The sequence below is a fragment of the Aythya marila genome, assembly GCF_965140915.1.
Source record: "Aythya marila genome assembly, chromosome: 12".
In the NCBI taxonomy this organism is placed as follows: domain Eukaryota; kingdom Metazoa; phylum Chordata; class Aves; order Anseriformes; family Anatidae; genus Aythya; species Aythya marila.
This window is the reverse complement of record NC_139053.1, coordinates 419,815-435,737: the sequence shown is the minus strand read 5'-3', so window position 1 is coordinate 435,737 and position 15,923 is coordinate 419,815. Positions and strand designations below refer to the sequence as shown.

At 39.7% G+C, this 15,923-nt stretch overlaps 1 pseudogene across 1 annotated transcript in view; it reads right to left on the bottom strand.

The window, feature by feature from the left end:
* Positions 1–1,695: 1,695 nt before the first annotated feature.
* Positions 1,696–15,923, bottom strand: part of LOC309882781 (neural-cadherin-like) — a 64,187-nt pseudogene continuing 49,959 nt past the window's right edge. Inside the window, exons 26-33 of the transcript XR_014319587.1 lie at positions 15,634–15,754; positions 14,861–15,045; positions 11,198–11,364; positions 10,143–10,383; positions 9,148–9,328; positions 7,994–8,237; positions 5,291–5,447; positions 1,696–2,296 (exon numbers count right to left, since the gene is read on the bottom strand). The product of XR_014319587.1 is annotated as a neural-cadherin-like (transcript). The remainder of the gene's footprint in view (positions 2,297–5,290; positions 5,448–7,993; positions 8,238–9,147; positions 9,329–10,142; positions 10,384–11,197; positions 11,365–14,860; positions 15,046–15,633; positions 15,755–15,923) is intronic.

Sequence of the window (15,923 nt, the reverse complement as noted above, 5' to 3'; positions counted from 1 at the left end):
TACCTAAAGCTTGAGTCCACATGTCAGTCAGAAGCAACTGCTGCCTCCCTCAGCTTCTCTTCAGACAGAGAAGCATGCACGTTGTAGTCCGTGGAAGTGTCTGATCAAAGCTGAGAGGGAAGTAATTCAGCAAAATCCAAGCTTCAGTCAACCTTAAATAGATGCAAGGAAGAGACACCATATACAGAAGGCGTATTTATTACTCATACGGTGCTTTAGATACATATGACACTTCACAGGGAAATGAGATGACAGTCCTTGCCCCAAGGAGCTTACAAGCTAAATTAAATGAAAATGACCAAAATGACAGTCTGTCCATAGTTGTGGCAAGAACACAAGGAATGCACATACAATTAATGCTGTCTGGGGAAATGCTAGATTTTTTTTTGTGCTTTGCAACTGCTAAAGTAATGAACTATAGACTCTGACATACCCGACTTGTGAACATGACACGATACTTGAACCTGTGTTTCCTCCCAGGTAAGCATATAAGTAAAATCATAAAATCACAGCCCATGTACTGTCTGTGAATCAGAACTATTAGACATGGGTAAAAATGGCACATAGCTGTTCCTGATGAAAATGCCACATCATCTGAAATTTGTAGCCATTAGTTGATGGAGTGTTCAAGGTTATTCGAAGTGTGTCACAAATGCATGCACAAAGAAGATCCTGCATGGACATTTCTCACTTGGACAACATGCAAATTAATCCAACCTATAAAATGAAAATAAAAGCCAGACCTCCCAAACAAGCTACTTGTGTAACTGTAAGCAAAGCTATTTTAGTGGCTTCATTTTACAACACCTCATATGAATGGTGCCTTCTTTCTTCCAAATATTTTCTATTAAAAACAAACAAACAAACAATAATAGCTGAACATTAAACAGTCTGAAAAGAGGATTGGTAATTTAGAAGGTATTTCACCCCTAGCAACTGCTGTTATTTCCTCCCTCTCTTTGTTCCCCAAACAATCATGATTTTCTACTAGCATGTATCTGAGAGCTGCATTATTTTGTGCTATCATACTGCTATGATACATTAGCAGCCAGAATAGTTCCTGCATAATTTTTGAAAACTACCATCTTTTAATTATTAACCTTTTGGCAGGATTTTGTTTATCTAGAAATAAACTTTTTTTTTCTGCATTAAGGTAATATCAAGCTCTTTGAGAGATGTTGTGTACATGAGCTAACATAAGGAACTCTCAAAGAGCCCATTATTACCTTAGTGACAGAAAAAAATGTTTATTTCTCAGGTATTTTATGTGAATATTTTATGTGAATATCGCTCTTTTTAGGTACCTCAAGGGAGGCTGTAGCGAGGTGGGGGTTGGCCTGTTCTCCCACGTGCCTGGTGACAGGACGAGGGGGAATGGGCTTAAGTTGAGCCAGGGGAGTTTTAGGTTAGATGTTAGGAAGAGCTTCTTTACAGAAAGGGTTGTGAGGCATTGGAACAGGCTGCCCAGGGAAGTGGTGGAGTCACCATCCCTGGAAGTCTTCAAAAGACGTTTAGATGTAGAGCTTAGAGATATGGTTTAGTGGAGGGCTGTTAGCGTTAGGTTGGAGGTTGGACTCGATGACCTTGAGGTCTCTTCCAACCTAGAAAAATTCTGTGATTCTGTGAATCACTTAAGTAGTCCGAGTTGTGTCTGAATTCTTTCCCCTTACTTAATATCCCCAAAAGTAAATGTCCAGAATGACCAAAGACAAGCTCCTGCTACTAAATACATCAATTAAGTAGGAATTTCAAAAAAAAATAAAAAATAAAAAATAAAAAGAAGGGTGAGAGCAGTAGTACACAATTATTGAAAGTAAGCAGCAAGAGCATGAAGTCCTTCACACTTGCTTCCAAAACTCTGAAAATAGCATACCTGGTAATCTACAGGTCTTCTGCATCTGTATGCAAGTACAATTCACTTAGTTTCTCAAACTTTGTTCCCCAGTCTTTAATGTCATCATACACTATACCCTCATCCAGGTCAGAGGAGCTCAGGGCACTGGACTGCTAGCAACTGAGCCTTCTCCTTCAGTGTAAAACACTTGCAGTGAGTCACAGGGTACAGCTTGGTGGTGGTGGTCAGCATTTCTAACAACATCTGACAAGTACTGACCAAAGTCTGCACTAGAAAAAGAGAGTTTTGTAGGCACCGATGTTTTTTGGTCTGCTCCTGCATGCTTGGGGACGCACCACTAAAGAAGCTGTTCAGATTTGTTGCCTTTTCTTTCTTCTTGCAGAGGAAATAGGCTGGGCTGGTTTGAATAGACACCTGCAGTTCTGCCATGTTGTATGCATCCTGGAGTGAGAAACCATTCACGTTAAATTTATTATGTTCTCTATAGGTCCCCAAATTCCATGTTCTATTGGACATCAACAAGAAACAAACAATCCTGAGGCAGTCTGTTTAGTGTGAACACTACACAAGGATTGACTTGTTCAACCTACTCTGCCACCTACAATGAGCTATAAGAAAGCAAAAAACCACCATGCACCCTGCATTGCTACAGTCAGGTTAAAAATCAAGTCTAATTTCCTATTAGAAGCCAAATAAGAATGACAAAAGTCCCAATTTTTGCTCTGAAATTCAGATCTGAGTGTTTTTCATCACTAAACCCTGACACTGTGTATAGTACCAAAGGTAAGAAAATACAGTTCAAAAGTAGCTATTTAAAGTTCAAACATCTACTATAATTTCTCTTCAAGATCTATCAATTTGGAGTAATTGCCAATTATCAAGTGGCATGATTGTAAAAACCAAATAAGAAGGATATTAATGTTATTATGATATTAATGTTTATTTTTATTAATGATATTAATGTTTATTTCAGGTGCAGTAATTCAGCCTTCTTTCTTGTCCCAGTATATCTACTCTCAGCTAACATTCCAAAGACAAAAGTCTCTGTTCCACATAAATGTACCTTTGGGATCCTTTTGTTAAGATAACATTATAATATACCTAAATTATTGTAATTCTGGGTGTTGGTTGTTTTTTTAATTTAGACAAACAGTTAGGTATTAAAAATACTAGAGTACTGGAGCTGCAATCCAAGCAATTACAAAATCTGAATAATCTGAATATAGAACCTATAGACAGAGGCTTCACTCAAAACATTTCTTCAAGATGGAGTAATAGCCTCAGATTAAGATCATCAAGTCATTAATTTAGTTGATTCAACTGCTTAATATCAGAAGTGTATTTTAAGATCTCTCCAGAAGTAATTATACTTGTTGTTATAAGTTGCCCCCTTAATTAATTTTCAGAGAGCATTGCATTAATAATAGAAAGGAATTTATTGAGTAAGCAACAGCAAGCAAAACAGCGCTGGGTGGCTGGGGAGTCTCGGCTCCACCAACGGCGCGCACCTCACCCCCACCAGGGTCCCTTTTTATATCTTGGTAATTCTGGGATTACGCAGCACATCCTGGTATATTCTGCGACTGCGCGCACTGTTGCTAGGGGGTCGTCTCTGTCCCTCTGGTGGTCGTGAAGATGAAGGCCGTAGTCTTCCTCCGCGTTGTGGTTCAACTTCTTTTTTTTTATTTGGTCATGTTGGCCCAGCGTGAGACAGGAATGCAGGATGTTGATACACTAGTTTAGCAACTTATCAGGAGATGGTTACATGAACTTTGCAGCAGTGTCTTTGAACAAAAGAGGCAACTGAGATGCAGAAGGAGAGAAGGGGAGGGGGTTCTCTTTTTGTTACATTAAGCAAAAGAATTTTCATAGTGTCTAGCCAAGTATTATACATCTTACTTCAGCAGGGAGCTTTTGCAACTCCTGCTCCTCAAACGGAACTCCTTGTTTTATAATACAAAAGACAATGAACAAACATTTATTGTGTATTACACTTGTCATAGAGTAACTGTGTATTTCCTTAAGCTATAGACCTTCTGGGTGCAAAATTGCAAAATGCTGCAGAGAAAGTTCATCTTACTAAAGAAAACAGAATTTATGTATATAGCTGTATGTATCACATGGAAAAATGCACCTGTATTTAATATTCTCACAGTAATTTATCAAGAAATTAAGGACACTCTACAAGAATGTTTTCTCACATGGCCTTGTAAAACACTCTTAATATGTTATTACTAAAAATTCTTGAAGATATGTTGCATTTTGGGACACTTTTGTTTTCTTTAGCACTGGCTTTTTTGATCTGTCACATTAATGCCCTGACAATTATTTCCTCTGCAGTGTCATGGCACCTTTTGAACCCATGAAATTAACTAGTTCAAAGAAGGCAATGCATATTTTTAACATGGCAAACATCTGTGGGTCAGCAAATAATCTATTTAAATTATTCATCTGTAATACCTGCAACTTCCTCTCAAAGTTATGGCTTAAAACGCTGTGTAGAAATCCCTAAAACAGTTTCTTCCACAGCTACCCCCATATACATTAAGGCTTAAATGGAGTACCAGAATTTCTTAACAAGTCAAGTCTGAGTAACTCTGAGGCCTTTGAGAAAACTAATATACAGAATAGCGGACAAAATACTCTAACGAACAGTCTCTAAGAATAGACAGCCTACGTCTGTGGAGGAATGGTTAAGTAAAATAGGACATGTGGATGTTGGGCAGTTAGGAGGCAATGGGCTAGTAAAGTACCGTACTCAACTCACATGAGTCTGGGCACGTACGCAGCTGGCTGAGAGCCAATCAGGCTCAAGGACACGATGCCCTTGGGCGATTGGGAAAGTCCCTAAGGCGGGATGGTGGCTAAAAGAAGGAGGAACTACCTGAAAAGAGCAGGAAATGTTAGCCAATCCTGAGCTTAGTTTTTGCAATATGTATGAGTTGATTATGTTCGAACTAGATAAAAGGCGACTGAACTATCCATTAAAGTTGAAGTTTATTGTTCACTCATATTGAGTGTCTGTGTCTTCCTTCCGTCGACAACATACGTCTAAGGAGAACAGTTCATGTTAGGCTCTTTCAAACCCTCAGTGCTACAGCAGCAATTACGGGAGTACCACAGCATCTCCCAAGTCATGAAACCAAGGACATCAGCTGTTGGTTCTTCGCTTCTAAACTCACACTATAGTAATTTTAAATAGGCATATAAGATCACTTGCTTTGAGAGCAATCAAAAATTGATAGGCATTTATCTCTGCTTAAAAAACATAAACTCTTGTGTACAAACCATTGCAAATAATTATCAATTGCAGTAATGAATCAGCAAAACAAAGACTAAGGTCCTCATTTTAAAGGAACAGCATAATACATATATTCATTAGCATGGTGAGCCCGCAGTCCCCTTGTAATAGTAACATAACACAATGATCCTTACTTGGTCTTGTTCCCCACCCCCTTCTTCACTGTAGTTGAGGATACTTTCTCTGATGTCCTCCAAATCATCGTGATGGGCCGATACATGGTATATGCCTCCATTCACACTCTGAAGTGACTCTTCCAGCGAGCCCACAAGAATATAGCACTGAACAGAACTGTGTAAACACACAGGAGTAAAACAACATAATTCAGAAATAAATATGACATTTACATAGAGAAATACTGCAGTGTGGCTAAGACAGCAGCCACTCTTAATGAGGACTGCAGCAATGGCGTGCCATCAGAACCAGTAAGGCTGTAGTTTTGTGTTTCTCAACACGTTTGATTTTTTGCACTCTTTGCATACTTGTAGTTACAAGTGAATACCAAAGATACAAGAAAATGCCTTTAGAGAGTATCTTAAAATACCCTTTAAAGTACAGCTTTGGAGTTAGAAGCTTAGCTGACTGAAGAACTGAATGCCGCAAGTGGTGTTCAGAGACCCATTTACTGTAGTTATTAAACTTTTTAAGAGAAACTAGGTACAAAGGGATAACACATAAATAACAATGAGTTGAGAGTCACAGATACAATTAGACAGAAATGAAGCATAGGAAGACATGAGACTAAAGAGGAAATTACTATACATACTACTAGAAAAAAATCAGGCACGTTGTACCTTTAGCATCCATGAATATAAACACTTTTCTCAAATGCTTAGGTGCATTTTATACACAGAGTTATAAAACGTCAACATAAGATACTGAAAACTATGTAAATAGAAGCTTATGTACCAGTGTGCTACAAACTCCATAAAATAGATGATCATTCATAGTAAGACCTTAAACTATTGGGTACCATTAACTAACACTGCAGTGAATTAAATGGACGGGAAGATCCTACAGAGCACCCACTGCAGAGTGCAGTTCTATAAGAGCACCTGGATGAGCTGAACTGAAATCAGTGTACACTGAGGGCTATGCCCTGCACTGTGCTGTGCAGCTACGCTTTTCAAGCTGAATCAATGCACTTGAGATAAATATTTATTTTTTCTTCTTCCCCCACCCCCGAATTACCAGAACCACAACACACGAATTTTTACACATGGTAATTTTTTGGCGGTCATTTAGCTTAGCTGATTTTTAGATATTTGATATCTTTTAATGTTCTACATCTCTCCTATTCAATTATTGTGACTGCTAATAATAAGCCAATTCTTAAAATGAATATAGACCATGTTCTAAGACATAATGGATTCCAAACCTGAAGGATTCCTCCTGAGGATAGTACCTCTTTCATACAGATATCAACACTGTAAGTTCCTGCCTGATTCTCTGCTCAACTAGAAATGAATTTATGATCTCGAGCTGTCACTACACGTGGTTGTTATCAAAAGCATGTGATATCAAACCAAGGTGAAGCCACCCCAGTATCACCTTAATTGCAAAGTGGTTCCATGTTTGATTTTCAAAGATGTAGTCTAATGTCAGAGAAGCAGTTTTTTTCATCTACTGGAAGCTAACAAATTTATACGTAAAACTGCATTAACTTATCATTTTATAAGTGCATTACCAGTTTTTTGGAAGCTATATATGAGAAAGGGCACTTGAAATCTTGAGAACAGTGATTTTATTAACAATTCTCCTGACAAAAGTTGCAGTTGTGTGATAACATCATAGTTAACCACATCTATTAAAACTTTCATAACAATGCACACCACTTGGTTAAAACCAACTCTTTCTAACATAATTTAGACCTGAAAGATTAGAAGGTTTAGTATATAAAGTTCTTGTTGGTTTCTCAGCCAGACTCAGTCAAGCACAGGTAACAATACAAAACTCACATCAAAACTGCTATGACACAGGGAAAAAAAAAGTCCTTTAACATAATGATCTCCTATCAACATTAAGTAACTCTGATTCCAAAAGATGCAAGAACAGTTAGCTTCCCACGTTACTTGCTATTCATATTTGCACAGCAAATATTGTACCCAGCAGACTTGGGGAAAGAGATAGTATTTCATGTAGCTACAGATCAATTCAAAATAGTCTGCAAAAAACTTTCATACTGTTACTATAACTTCTGACCTCAACTTAATAAAAACTGTAAAAGCTACAAGAAAAAAACGTGTCCTGACTTCATGAAATTCGAATAAACAAGAACTAGCAGATGTGATCCTTCCTGAATAGTGAGATCTTTCTTTTTCACTTCTTTCTGAAACCAAATACCTGAAAACAGTTCAAGAAGCCAAAAGTGGCTGTCAGTTGTGATACAACTGGTTAAGGTGCAAGAAACTATTCTTGTCTGACTAAGTACATTTCTATCACGCAAGGTGTTTCTCCTGGACTGAAAAAATCTGTTTCATGATCAGTAGTATTTCAAACTGCTAATTTTGTAGCAATTTTTCCTCATTCTGTTCAAATGAATTTGCTTCCCGCTATGCGTCTGAAGAGTTCCTTAGCAAAGAACTGAAAATCTGCATAAAATAAACTGCAAACACTTTCCACAGCTATCAAATGTTGATTCACTTAGGAATATATGCACATGGGGATGAGAAATAAGTTTGCTGATGGAGCTGAAAGCATGGCAAAGAGTCAAAGGCAGAGTCAAGTCTCCATTAGGAAACATTTTTTTCAGCAGGAGAATGAGATGATGACTATTCAGGACAAGATGGATAAATGAGTTCACCAAAGGTAGTACAATATGTAGTTGCCATAACTACCTAACAGTGCCAAAAAACAAATGCAGATAGCAAGCATGAACTAAAGGTCAGGCTTGTGTCCTTGTGAAAGATCGCCAATGTGATTTCACAGTTACGTCCAGTATAGCCATCAGGGCAGTGACGTTGGAACGTGGTTGGTGACTGCGAGATGCACGTACCATAGTTACAGGGCCTTTTAGCACATGCAGTGTAGACACACCGTCTACCAGAGACATTATCCATGATCATGTGTCCTGGAGGGTAACTGAAAAGATGAAGGCAAAATGAAACAATTAAACTTTGAGAAAAGTAGACATGAAAGAATATTAATTTATCATTTAAGTCTTATGAATTATCATTTAAGTCTTTAAAACAGTCTTCGATGACTCTATGTAGTTTCCAAAGTAGCTGCTATAAGTTACTTGTCTTAGAATAATTATAGGACTGTAGTCTTTTCTAAAGCAGTCATACAACAATGTGCTTCACAACTTTAAACCCTTACAGCTGGGGCTTTCAGAAGTCAGGTAGTTCTGCTGGCTTCTGCAAGATTATCCATATGAAAAAATAGTTGTATTAGGGCCATGGTCTGCAGTTCTGTTTCAGCAGGACAAGCTAAGCTATGTTCTTTGTGTTTCCACTACAGTGAATTTCCAGGGAGAAAAAAAAAAAAAATCTTCCTTTGTGTGGCTTTGTGTGGCCAGTGCCAGTCAGTAACGCTTCAGGTGTACATTTTCACTGCACAGCTATCTTGAATTATAACTGAAGTGGTTGTCCTAAACTCAGCCCCAGGCACACAGAACTCTTAGCTTAATATGGTTCTTCTAATTCAACTCAAGAGGCCTGTAAGGGAACAAAGGTCATAGCTTAAGATGGCATAAGAAGTTAGATATTAACATAAGAAAGCACATTTACATTGCACAGCACAACCTTCAATTGAGACAGGCAGAAGAAATCATTGCAGAATCAGTGGAGACACTGCTTTGCATCATCTAAGGTCACTACCTAAAAGGAGAGTGTTCTCTAAGGAACCTGATACAATGCAGACATCTAGCTCAGTGTTCTACTGCAGTTTGACTGATTTGGTAAGATTGTCAGTGACAGCCTTCAAGTTGCACACTTCTCCAGCATCCACCCTTTCCCATCTGAATCTGGAGATATTCATTTCCACCACTTACTGGCATTCATGCATCATCCACAAATCAATACAAATAAATTCCTGGTTACAAGGGTTATTCCTGCAAGCCTCTGAAGAACAGCCTTCTTTGATGCTTTGGGCACTTAATATTGACACCAGCTCCTTTGTGTGAGTATCCAGTGGGATCCTGTAGTTATTGAATCTGACATCTTTCATACATCCAGAGGCAAGACACAAACAGATTATTTTACAAACCCTTGTAAGCTGTAAGCCTTGACATAATTTACATTTAACAAAGGACCCAGGCTACCAAAGTTTAAATCTAGGACTGAATTTACCTAAGCTTCCATAGTATTGTCCTCCATTTATTGATCAAGATTCAAAATGTCTTCTACAAAAACCAAGTGCTGCTGCAAACCTCTATCTTCTTGTGTTCAAGACAGCAGAATATGTACCACCCCTTCACTGTGTTTTCAAAAGAGAAGTCCAATCACTGTGGAAATTTGCTACGTTCTTCAATGAATACCAGTATAAATTCGGCTTGGTTGATTTGTAACTGTAGTTTTCAGCTTAACTTTAAAAAAGAGCAAAAAATAACAGGCTGAGACAGCTTTGCATCACTGATAGAAATCTTGTACAGAAGATGTGTGGCGTTCATTTTTTATGTATGAAATGCCTCAGCATGAAAGTATATACCTTGATGAATTAAGTACATTTTACAAATTCAAGACCCTTAAAGTTTCATATGCTTAACAGCAGCATTAATTGTACTAATTAAAATGATCTTTGTGTAACCTCTTAACTTCTTTAATCTATTTACTTCAAAACAAATACTACTAGTCCCACAAATAAAACTTCAAAACACAGTCCCTAGTTCTCATCGTAAATTACAATTATGGGAATACTTCTAGTAAAACAATAGAAAACTTTTTTTTTTTCTAAAAAACTTGTGATATGCTTACATTGTAAGTTGTAACAATAAACCTTCATTTTCACAGGTTGATATCCTGAACAGTGAGATCATGAATTCCTTACCTTGAAAACTCTTGTTTAGATTGAATGTGTAGGTGTCAATCACAATCTCTTTGTATATTCCTGCTGCTTTCAGAATTTCTCTCTTCCCACCTCCTTCATAAAGGCGAAGAGTAAATTCATTTTCATTTCTGTCCAGAGTGATATGATGCCATTTGCCATTATCAATGTTGTAGGAAGGAAGCCTCACAGAATAGTCTCCATCACCCAGTTTATATGAGACCACTAAGAATCCCTGAACAACCTTGTGGATAATTAACAAGGTAGTAAGAAAGAAAAGAGAAGTTACCACCTAACAGTTTATGTTGATCTGTAAATGTCACATTACTTGAAATAAAATTTGTACGTAGCCATCGATCTAAAATAAAGCATTTATTTAAATTTAGGGTACATTTACACTGCACATACTGATACGACTGCAGTATAATATAAAGGTACTTCAGGTACTACTGAACTAGATAATCTAAATACTGGTAGCTGTGTACTCAGAGCAGTATGTAATTCATTCAGAGCAATTCTACCCTGCTTCTCTCTTTGACAAATTTACAGTGTTCAGATGGTTGAGAATCTGGTGCATCACTTCTACACTGACAGCCCAAGCCAACTTAGCTCAAGAGGTAACACATTCAGTGGTATATATAAAACAAACAGGATGTAATTTTCAACAACCAACAATATTAGAACTGCAACAGGCAACTTTATTGGCAGAGTCTGAACTATACAAAACCAGTCAATTCTGGCCATGGCTGAACAGGACACCAGGGCAGACAGACTACTCATAGTGTTTTGCATAGCAAATGCTACTTCAGCATCACAGGCAATAAATTCATTTTAAATCCAGCAGGATTTCATGATTGTAGAGTCAATGTCTTAAGTGAAGGATCATAATGTCTTAAGTGAAGGATCCATAAGCATCTTTAAAAAGAACTCCAAGGGTTTTTGTGCTTGGCTTAAGGTTTTTGGTTCTATTTCCAACTCTTAGACTAGTTTCTCTGGGCTAGGTATAGGCTGAGATTGATTTAACTTTATGCTGTTACTGTCTGGGATGACTTGCTCACCTGCAGGGTTATATGTTCATCCTTATTTCGAGACAACATGCTTGTGATGACACTGTCAGGCTGCCGTGTCCTAATCACAGCTTCAAACTGTGTCCTGCGGGCAGGCACGCTGATGGGAAGTTGATAGCGAATGGTACTTCCTGGCCCAAACATATATTCTTTGGCAACTAAAAAGATAGGGGATAAAGACCTTTAAACCATTCTATAGGGAGAAGGAAATGTTATTATTTCCATTATTTTCATAACAATTAGAGTTGAAAGGAAAATAAATGATTATAGTGCAAAGCATGGAATCCATGAGACATAACTTGTACATGTCCTTTTTATCTATTTCCACAACTTCCCCACTCACTCTCCTACTTCTTCTTCCTCTGTAAAGAGGCAATTTCCTTCCTAATTTGATCCTGCTAATGATTCTCCTTACAATGTTCACAGGATGACAGCAGGAAAGCAGAAGCTCTGACCAAGACAAAAGAAGAGACTGCAGACAAAATACCTCAACCTATTTTCACAATCTGGTGTTTTTTAAGTCATCTTTTGCTGTGAACGTGGCTCCATATGGGCTAAAGACATTAAAGAAGGATGCTATACTGAAAACATAGATCCCTTAAGGCAGTAGAGTCTATTTCAGACATCATCAGAGCAGTAACTTACGATTCCAGTTGCGTACTACTTCTGCACAGTGTGTGGCACTAACACACTAGCATTTAAGTTCTAGGTTATTCTGAAAGTGTAAATAGATACGAATTCAAAAAATCGTAAACAGAACAAAGCATTTTTTTCACTGTTTCTTTGACATGCAATTTCCATTACACGGTAAATGCACAAACACCTTCAGAACTAAAGAAGTGATCTAATACCGAGAAAGTCATTATCTCACAGAATCACACAGAATCAAAGAATTGTCTAGGTTGGAAGAGGCTTCCAAGATCATCTAGTCCAACCTCTGACCTAACGCTAACCAGTCCTCCACTAAACCATATCACTAAGCTCTATATCTAAACATCTTTTAAAGACCTCCAGGGATGGTAACTGAATGACTTCCCTGGGCTGCCCATTCCAATGCCTCACAACCCTCTCAGTAAAGAAGTTTTTCCTAATATCCAACCTAACCTCCCTTGGTGCAACTTTAGCCCATTCCCCCTCATCCTGTCGCCAGGAATGTGGGAGAATAGTCCAACCCCCACCTCACTACAGCCTCCTTTATGTACCTATAGAGTGCAATAAGGTTGCCCCTGAGCCTCCTCTTCTCCAGGCTGAACAACCCCAGCTCCCTCAGCCGCTCCTCGTAGGACTTGTTCTCCAGGCCCCTCACCAGCTTCGTTGCCCTTCTCTGCACCTGCTCAAGCACCTCGATGTCCTTCTTGTAGCGAGGGGCCCAAAACTGAACACAGTACTCAAGGTGCGGCCTCACCAGAGCCAAGTACAGGGGGACAATCACCTCCCTAGCCCTGCTGGCCAGACTGCTTCTTATACAAGCCAGGATGCTGTTGGCCTTCTTGGCCACCTGAGCACACTGCTGGCTCATATTCAGCCGACTATTAACCATCACTCCCAGGTCCTTCTCTGCCTGGCAGCTTTCTAACCACTCATCTCCCAGCCTGTAGCACTGCTTGGGGTTGTGCCCCAGGTGCAGGACCTGGCACTTGGCCTTGTTAAACTTCATGCAGTTGACCTCAGCCCATCAGTGCAGCCTATCCAGATCCTCCTGCAGAGCCTTCCTACCCTCGAGCAGATCGACGCACACACCTAACTTGGTGTCATCTGCAAACTTACTGAGGGTGCACTCAATCCCCTCATCCAGATCACTGATAAAGATATTAAAGAGGACCGGCCCCAGCACCCAGCCCTGGGGGACGCCACTAGTGACCGGCCTCCAGCTGGATTTGACTCCATCTACCACAACTCTTTGGGCCCAGCCATCCAGCCAGTTTCTAACCCAACGAAGTGTACGCCAGTCCAAGCCACGAGGAGCCAGTTTCTTGAGGAGAATAATGTGGGGAACAGTGTCAAAAGCCGTACTGAATTTAAGGTAGACCACATCCACAGCCTTTCCCTCATCCACCAAGAGTGTCACTTTATCATAGAAGGAGATCAGGTTCGTAAAGCAGGATCTGCCTTTCATAAACCCATGCTGACTGGGCCTGATCACCTGGTTGCCCTGCAAGCACCACGTGATGACACTCAAGATAATCTGCTCCATGAGCTTCCCTGGCACTGAGGTCAAACTGACAGGCCTATAGTTCCCCGGGTCTACCCTCCGGCCCTTCTTGTAGATGGGCGTCACGTTTGCTAGCTGCCAGTTGACTGGGACCTCCCCTGATAGCCAGGACTGCCAATAAATGATGGTAAGCGGCTTGGCCAGCTCCTCCGCCAGTTCTCTCAGTACCCTCAGGTGGGTCCCATCCGGCCCCATTGACTTGCGTACATCCAAGTACTGTAGCAGGTCACCAACCATTTCCTCATGGATAGTGAGGGCCACATCCTGCTCCCCATCCCCTTCCACCAGCTCAGGGAACTGGGTATCCAGAGAACAACTGCTCTTGCCACTAAAGACTGAGGCAAAGAAGGCATTAAGCACCTCAGCCTTTTCCTCATCTCTTGTAACTAAGTTTCCCCTCGCATCCAGTAAAGGATGGAGATTGTCCTTAGTCCTCCTTTTTGTGTTGATGTATTTATAAAAACATTTTTTGTTATTTTTAACAGCAGTAGCCAGTCTGAGCTCCAGATGAGCTTTGGCCTTTCTAATTTTGTCCCCGCACAGCCTTGCAACATCCTTATAGCCCTCTTGAGTGGCCCGCCCTCTTTTCTAAAGATTATAAACCCTCTTTTTTCTCCGAAGCTCAAGTCACAACTCTCTATTCAGCCAGGCTGGTCTTCTTTCCCTGATGGCTCGTCTTTGGGAGCTTGGGGACAGACCGCTCCTGAACCATTAAGATTTCCTTCTTGAAGAGTGCCCAGCCTTTCTGGACTCTTCTGCCCTTCAGAACAGCCTCCCAAGGGACTCTGCCAACCAGTATCCTGAACAGTTCAAAGTTAGCCCTCTAGAGGTCCAATACAGCAGTCTTACTGGTCCCTTTCCTGGCTTCTCCAGGAATGGAGAACTCTACCATTTCATAGTCACTCTGCCCAAGGCAGTTTCCAATCACCACATCTCCCACCAGTCCTTCTCTGTGAAGAGAAGGTCTAGTGGGTCACCTCGCCTTGTAGGCTCACTAACCAGCTGCGTCAGGAAGCTATCTTCCACACTCTCCAGAAACCTCCTAGACTGCTTTCTCTGGGCTGTGTTGTGCTTCCAGGATATGTCTGGGAAATTGAAGAACAAGCGCTGACGATTTCACAACTTCTGCAAGCTGCCTCTAGAATTCCTCATCCGTCTCCTCATCTGGTTCAGCAGTCTATAACAGACCCCCATCAGCATGCTTGCCTTGTTGGACTTCCAGCTGACCCTAACCCATAGGGACTCAAAGTAAGCTTTACAAGAAATTGTTAAAAATGGACAGCAACTACACTGAAACATGGCTTTACACAATTCAAACATCAGAAACCAACTCAGCAAGCATTACTTGTAAACATTTCAAGTTCTCTGCCTTGTAAAATGACCGAGCATTTCTGCATTGTAAAATGAAATGTAATTTTTATATCAGAAAAAACAGACTTCACCTTTATCACATCGATAGCCATAGTAACCAGGCAAACAGTGACAAGCAAATGATCCCCAGGCACTCTCCAAGGCACTTCCCATGAACACCACAGGAAGATGACCCCATGGTCTCACAGCTCCCATCCGTAAGTGTAGAGCCAGGGAAGCTATTCAGGGATTCTGCAGGAGATTGAAGGTCATATACCTTCAAGAGAAAATTGTTTCACACCAAAATATTATTTTAAAAGTACTTACATTTCATTCTTAAACAGAAATAGCTGTACCACATTTGTCTGTTCTTCATTGTTTAAAACACTGTTTGCTTTTTGACAGTGAGATTTTAACTTATTTTTAGTGAAGTCCAATTTCTAAATATTAAACACCAAGACCATATTTTGCTTTGAATAAACTCAACTGACTACAAAAGCAAAAAAACACTAATATTTCCTAACAAAGCAGACAGCTGGTATAAATATACCATTATACTACTGCCATTCAGAAGTTCCCTGAATGGGCAAAGTAGCTTGAAAGACATCTGCATGAAGTAGGGAGATAAACAAAGGTAGAGTTTTTAGCTCACAAAAACACCTGTTTGTGATTAAGAAACATTTTTTCCAAGGTAGTTATTCTAATTATGACAGAAAAATCCAGAATTTCCTTGCATTTTACACTGATGCACACAGGCCTTGAGTGGATTAATGGAAGCAGTAATTTCAGGTATAATGAAAATATACTACAATTTTTAAAAATAAATGTTCTCCATTGCTAAAGCAAAACATTACACTTCTCTTACCTGAGTATCCAAGACGATATTGCGCAAACAACCAGTAAAGTGTTTGTGTAGCAATTGTAGGTAGGAATATAACGATTCTTTTACACCATCCAGCTGAAGAACATGGTTCACATTCAAATATCTTTTAAAATGATACGCATAACAAAAATAAATGTGAATTTACCTTCAAACACAGGCATTACATAATAATACAGATAAACATCTAGAGTGCATTTCCAGTGAACAGAGGCTCTCTACAATAACAGAACTTTATCTGCTTCTTCCTCTGAAATACAATCAGTCAGTGAACA